Consider the following 7,416-nt stretch of genomic DNA (forward strand, 5'->3'; position numbering starts at 1 on the left):
GAAAAAAAACGGCCTTTGTTCGATTGAGAAGCGATTATTAGAAAGGTTCTTAGTGTAAAAATGTTGTGAGGTTAGGATTTGGAGTGCTTTGTTTTTATTTAAATAATTATTTTGTAGTTAGTTGCTGAAAGATATACTTACCTAATAGTTAGTGTTCTTGATTAGTTAATGGGCTGTTTTTTGAGTTTTCTCTGGGTCACGTTGATTGTAAGGGTTTCGAACTATTAGAACAAATGGTATTTTTATTTTTAATATTGAACAATATTATGCAAACCTTACTTCAACCTATATTTGGTTATCGATAATTTTGTACGATTTATTATTTTGTTACATTCAAAGTGAGAACAATTTTACTTTCAGACATCAAACGATTATATTTGTGTTCTGCCGTAAATTGGGTATATCGGAATGACAGTTTAATTTAATTTAGAATTTTATAGTGAGACGTGATAAGGTCAAGGTATATGAATAAATGGAATTTTCCTTCACAAATGTCAAAGGAATAATATTCCTACTTTACAAGCCCTATTGAGATTGAAATTAGTTTGTAGATATAGTAAGCTTCAGAAATATAATTTGATAGAGCAGAAATTATAACTTATAGCCGTAATTACGGATGTAAGAAATTCTATTCGACGTCTTTGTAATTATACACGTGTCTCTAGTTTAAAATTGATTAATTAGAGTAAGAAAATGCTTGAACTATTTATTAATTTATTGAATTATTTTGTTAGAATGTATACCCAACTTACACTGTTGCAAATAAAATATATGTTTCTGTGATATCAATGTTTCGTTTTGTGACACTTTATGCCTTATTTTCTATGAATTCAAAATGGTTTTTACTGTCAAATATTAAGTTTAAAGTATCTATTGAAATAAAGTTTTTTTTTATTATTTAAGTCTTTAGAACACTTTTGCCCTTACAACGATAACTCGCCCAAATTCGTACTCCATCAGCAACAAATTGATCGATCATGGTTTATATGTCAATCGCATACTATTAATGACATACCTACACACTCCAAAACATGACACGAAGACCACTACATTATCATAATGGATGACGTCACGGCACAGATCTTGAGAGCTTTCGAGAACATATCTGTGGTAGCTGGGAGTTGGCTCGAATGTGGATGTGTTATTGAGAAATTATTGGTGTCGGAATTAAAGCAATTGTGATACTTAAGTGGAAGAAGCATGTATTATGTTATAATTAACGGACTTCAAAAAAAGGAGGTTTGCAGATTTACCTGTGTGGTTTTCAACATACCTAGTATATGTCAGACTTGGGGGAAGGTTCAAGTATATTATTGAAGTCGGTTTATTTTTTTAATAAAGTTTTTTCTGGCTTGGCTAATTGTACTCTTCGACTTATATTGTTTTACGATACTATAAGTTGAAGATAAGGCCCTTTAGTGAAAGACAAGGTTGTATATTCGCTTGCTCGAAGTAATTGTAATCAAATTCAGTAAGTACCTACACTGATCGCCATTTTATAGAAAGGTGATTCATACATATCTTGCTACAAAATTATGAAATCCATTCTCATATCCTGTCACGTTTTCTAGCTTTTTATTACACGCGACTCACACGTACAATTATAACACAGCACAAAACAAAGCAAGCGACAATTAATCAACACTGAACAACAGTGAACTAACAGTCAGGTGAAAATGCCGTGTAAACGAAGCAAACATGGCTGCCTGACTTATTCGTCCCTTTGTCCGGTTCCAGTCAAAGCTAATGTGGCCGGTCCGGTCCGGTACGGTTCGGACGATAATTAGGAAGACCGCTGGCAACTTCGTTACGAGTGTCAAGCGAATGTTATAGGTTTTATGCTGTGTTTGTTTCTTTTTTTTTAATTGATAATTGAGTGTATGCTTTTTGATATGCCTGTCATTGAATGGGAATGAAGATTGCCTTTTGTTTAAAATTTTGTGAGTTTAAAATTGGAACCAAGGACCAGAAAAACTTAGCTATCTACTAACGGCCAGTTTCTTCATCAAAAGTTAAAGTTAAAGTAATGTCTAAAGTAAAAGTAACGGTCAAATACGTTTTTTTAAGGCTAAAGTGACAGCAAAACTAGTAGAAAAATTGAATTTGACCGTTACTTTTACTTTAGACATTACTTTGACTTTTACTTTGGCTTTAACTTTTGATGAAGAAACTGGCTGTAAAAGTAGTAGTAGTAGCCTTTTGAGAACGTTGATTTCTTTCACGAATTTCATAACTATTTTAATGGAGTTCTTAGTTCAAGTTAGTGACGACTTGTCTTGACTAATTTCGCTTCTCATATAAAAAGTCATCGATCGTTCGAGTCGAAATGAAAACGATTTGAAAAACTTTTGTGTGACATAAAAATTTTCTTTCATAACTTTTTCTTTGTGTTTCTTACAAAAGTTCACTTCCTGACAGACCAAATGACGCGGCCAATCAAATCTGGCCTTTGTCAGAAATTATATTCTTTTTAATACGAACAAAAGAGAAATTTCGTTCTCTATCAAACTTAATTCAACAATTTCGAGGTTCTCTTATTATATTTCTACTTTTGTTTTGATTGGCTTAATCTTATATTTGGTTTCGCTACTTTGATAGATATTAATTTCAAATTGCTTTTGTAATTTATAATGATACTTATTGATTCGTTTTATTGGGACATTCTTTTGTATTAGCTTTTTGTTGTTATCAGCCAATTTCAGGGTTATGAACTCTGAAGGCTACTTCTTGTAGTTTTTTCGGATAAGTATAAAAACGTCTCTTATAATCTCTTCATTCTGCCAAAGGATATGAATATAATTAATATTTACGATGTACTTGTATGTACTTCATTTTGATAGTGATGTAGCGGTTAAGTTTCTTTTTTTCGTCACACAGTCACACAATGTCATCTAGTTTCTACTTTCAGAGTTTGTATAGAGTACGAGAACAGATAAACGTACCCACTTAAATAGGTAGGTACATTTAATTTTTGAAAATACTCAATCAAACCTCCTAGAAGGCTATAAATGCCAACGTTACACCTTATCTCGGACGATCAAAGCAGGATTTAATCCGATATAAAAGCGTGTTAAAAAAATGAAACTCCTCTATTATTCCTTCAGACGATTCCTTACAATTAATCTTCCATAAATTTTAATTATCCAGCTGTTTTAAATACATAGAAAATTAGATCAAAGAAGTGAAAACTTGTAATTATTAAGAGAAAAAAAAGGTCAAAAAACTGACTTAATTAAACGTTATATTGGGTCGTGTTGAAAATGAGAAAGTTAGCCATTTTTTGTAGCGCGCCTCCTCTCTTTATTAATTAATAGCTTAAAATTAAACAAGCTACAGGTATGTGCTCTGTTTGCGCCCGCGGCTCCGTTCGCTTTAAGGCCGGAATTAGTATACGATGAAAAATTCAAGAGTCGAATAAATTTTCTTGAAATAAAAGCAATGCCAACGGAATTTCAATTATTAGGAATGCTGAAAGAAAGTCGTAAATATTTTCGTACTTGGCCTGGGTGGTGTACAAGTTATTAGTTTATTATACGAACATTAGTAAGCTTGTAAATCTAGTGTAAGTATACTGCGACATTGAAATAGCATTTCGTATAAGTATTGCCACCATTTTCATAAGAAATTAAGCTGAAAGAAAAGAAACTCTTTTTTACTGACCCTCAAATATAGATAATTTTAAACATTTTCTAGCTACCAAAATGTTATAAAACATACAACATGCAAATCGAGAACCTCCTCCTCCAAAAGTCGGTTAAAAATCTTCACCACGCAAATCTTAACTGACGTAACCCGTCCACAAAACGAACACTCGTACAATAATTCGGTCTCAAGGGAGGCTCATAGAAGTACATTAAAAGTACACATGAGGAACTCTTGAGGGCTTATTGAAAGCACAATGGGATTGCAAACAATACGTGGTTCCGCATTGTATGTACGATCCTACGATCCAGATATAAACGTATGTATATTCGTCATATAACGCCATCTTTTCTGCCCATTGTATTGTAGATTTATTTGAGTTATGATTCGGGTATTCGAGGAATAAATAGTCGTGTACACGTGCTTTTGGGAAGTATTTCTGTCTTTGTTGAGTTTTGAGTGCAGTTGCAGGACATTCTTTGTGTTAAGCCACATTACTACTGGGTTCAGTCATTGAGTAATTTCAAATTTTTAATATTGCTTATTTGCCCATGGATACTAGAAGAACTGGCAGACCGGTTGCTGAAGCAATACTATATCAGTCAATGGAATATTTTTTTTTTTCCGAATGGGTGATCAATTTTTTTTGTAGTTAAGGAATACTCTGGAGGACATAAAGCAACGCATTAGTTCATTAAATTTTGTGAAATGGAAATTAGTTCAAGTCTTTATTACAAAGTAAATATGATTGATATATGAGTTAATTTGCTCTACAAACTTGACTAAATATCTTCTCAATATTTCAAATGCTAAATATCACATTATAATGACGATTCTCGACTTCCAAACCCCAGTAATAGTTTGATTTGTCTCATATATTATGTATCGGTCTAATTAGACAGTTAATAGCTCAAATAGCAAGAGAACTCACTTCTCTTAAGATTTCGTAATTAGCGTATTTGCGAGGTGATTAGGCTTCTATCATTAATAGTTAACAAAAGTAAATTATTCAGACTTCATCTGAAAGCTTTGAGATACTTTTGGAATACCTGTAGTTATTTAAATTGTATTAGTTTTTAAAATTACTAGTCCTTAAATATCAAGAGTACTTAGACTTCTGTCTATACAAAACGCACATTTTTTTAGATTTTACTTTCTTTTCGTGCCACTTTTGCAGTGTTTTCCTTTACAGCCTGTAATTATTATCACCAGAAAGTAAACTTACTACCTAGCACAAATCTATACTCCTTTTCCAAGAAGATTCCTGAAAATTGCTTCTGAGCTTACTCTTGTGATGTTCCGAGCCGCGAGGAAGTTTGAAACGAATTATACAAGAAGGTACCTACACCACATTCATTTTTGCCATGATTTGGGCCTACTTCAGATGACTATGGTATTATACTCCTATGATTTTTTAAATTGACAATGTTGTTCAATAATGTTAACATTATTATTTCGAATATAAGACGGTTGTCTGTTGGCTTGGTTGTGTCTTGGAGTTGCTCTTAAAGCATGTTGCCATTTTTACTACATTTTTTTTGAATTTTAAATAACTCGTCAATATTGATGTTAACATTATTATTTCGAATATAAGACGGCTGTCTCTTGGCTGTTTGCAATAGCAATAACAACAACGTCTGGACAGTCTTGATACTTGTTGACTCGGTACCTGAAGCACTGACAAATGTTTGTTCAAGAAGCCGACGCTGTGCATACCTACTGTTATAGTTTCATGTCATCGTGTACAATATCAAGTGAGTATATTACATTTTAATGTAACGGTGAAATTCTTAACCTTTATTTAGACTACCTGTGTTTAAAATTTAATTTAATTTAGTTTAGTAATTTTGGCGCGGAAGCCGCACAGACAAATGGATAGATAGACAGAGTAACTACTACGTCTAATTGTTTTTTGTTTAGTATAACCTTTAACTTTATTTTTTTTATATTTCCAATAATACCAGCTACCACGCTCCCTATACAAGCTAAGCCACATATTCCACAGTTAAAAACACAAGTCCTAACCCAACCTACGCTAAACTGAAGAGCTTTTCAACCAGCAAGCACGTATACACCTAACCGTCGGTCGACAATAGTTCACGTCCAAAACGTGAGCACCACAGAACGAAAAATGCACCAAAATTCACCAAAAATTTACCAAAAAATTCAATTCATATTTCTTCCACACTTTTTGCGGTTGGTTTGGTGCTAAAAGAACTCTCGTTACTTACTGGGAAGTCTATGAAAAAATGGAAATAATTGTCACTATAGTTCGGCCATTCAGAGAATGCGTTCCTGACACGTCGCGATTGAACTGACGACGTAACTTTGCAATGGCGTTGCAGTTACGATAAAAATATTTTTGCTGGTTGTTTACCGTTTTAACAATTGAGGAGCATTAAAACAACATTATTATATCAATAATCAATGAATGTAGTTACGTCGTCAGTTCAATCGCGACGTGTCAGGAACGCATTCTCTGAATGGCCGAACTATAGTAGTCAAACCAGTCACGTTTGCAAATATGAAAACTGCTGCAAAGGTTGTCAGTGGTCAGTTTTATCATGAGGATTCATATTATGATGGGATTTTACTGACTGGTCACAGTTGGGTTTTCAATGGCTTTTATACCATGTTTGACTATACATACTACATTGTGGTTTATATAGAGGAGCTGTTTGAACCAGCAAAGAAATAAAACTTTAAATTTTACTACTTGAAAGAGTTTCACTAAGATGTCAATCTTTTTTTGCTATTTACAACTTCGATACTGCTACAATACAATCACATTCCGAGGTCTGATATGATATACAACTATTAGAATTTATACCTACCACAAGACTGATTTTCCATACATACATACGCTACAGCACGTTGCTTACACTCACCTGTCACGTAAAATTCGCATAAAACAAGCTTCATAACTTCCCCATCTACATTCAAGTCCCAGATTTGCTAGAATTTGGCTCATTGATCGACTGAAACGCCAACACAGCGTATTTCTAGAAAAAAATGCAGGAACGCTTGTGCACTACCTGACTTGCAGTTTTTCGGAGTGCTATATGGCGTACAAATAAAAGCCTTAAAAACTTTAGCTGACGTCTACAGCCGTATAGCAGGTACCAATTAGGAAAGAATGTGTTTGGATTTGCAATGCAAAGTTTTGCTTATTTTTAAACGTTTATGGAGTTTTTTCTAGATGTGAAAAGGTATGTAGTGCAGTTTGTGATGTTACGTCTGTGGATGACTTACTAATTCGTTATACGGTTACAATTTATTAGGTGCATGACATTCATATTCATATCAACGCTTAAAAACTTTCAAGTAATTGGTATAATTAACCATTTCTTCTGCCCATCTCTTACTTCACCATCTCTTACTGCATCTACACGAATATTCTAAAGTTAAATAGTTGGTTTCTTCAGTTGAACTAATTTCTCAACAACTGGTCCAACTTGAAAATTTATTTCAGTCTCAGTATTAGATAATCCAAGGAAGGTGATAAACCACGTTATTGACAAAGTAGATACCATTCCATCATATTTCATATTCACGTTTAGAAAGAAATAAGCAAAGCAAGCTTCAAGTCGTTCAGACATCGCGCAAAGGGCGACGAGTTACCAATGGGGTCTTATAGACACAACCAGTCTTCGGACAGACGGTAAGCCGCTTACCATGAGGGGAAACCGATTGTAACTCCGTCAATACTCCTGTTCCTTAGTTGTGTTCCAATATTCATATTAAATTGATGTAAAATTGGTCTGTATTTATTGG

The sequence above is a fragment of the Helicoverpa zea genome, chromosome 21, assembly GCF_022581195.2.
Source record: "Helicoverpa zea isolate HzStark_Cry1AcR chromosome 21, ilHelZeax1.1, whole genome shotgun sequence".
NCBI classification, from domain to species: Eukaryota; Metazoa; Arthropoda; class Insecta; order Lepidoptera; family Noctuidae; genus Helicoverpa; species Helicoverpa zea.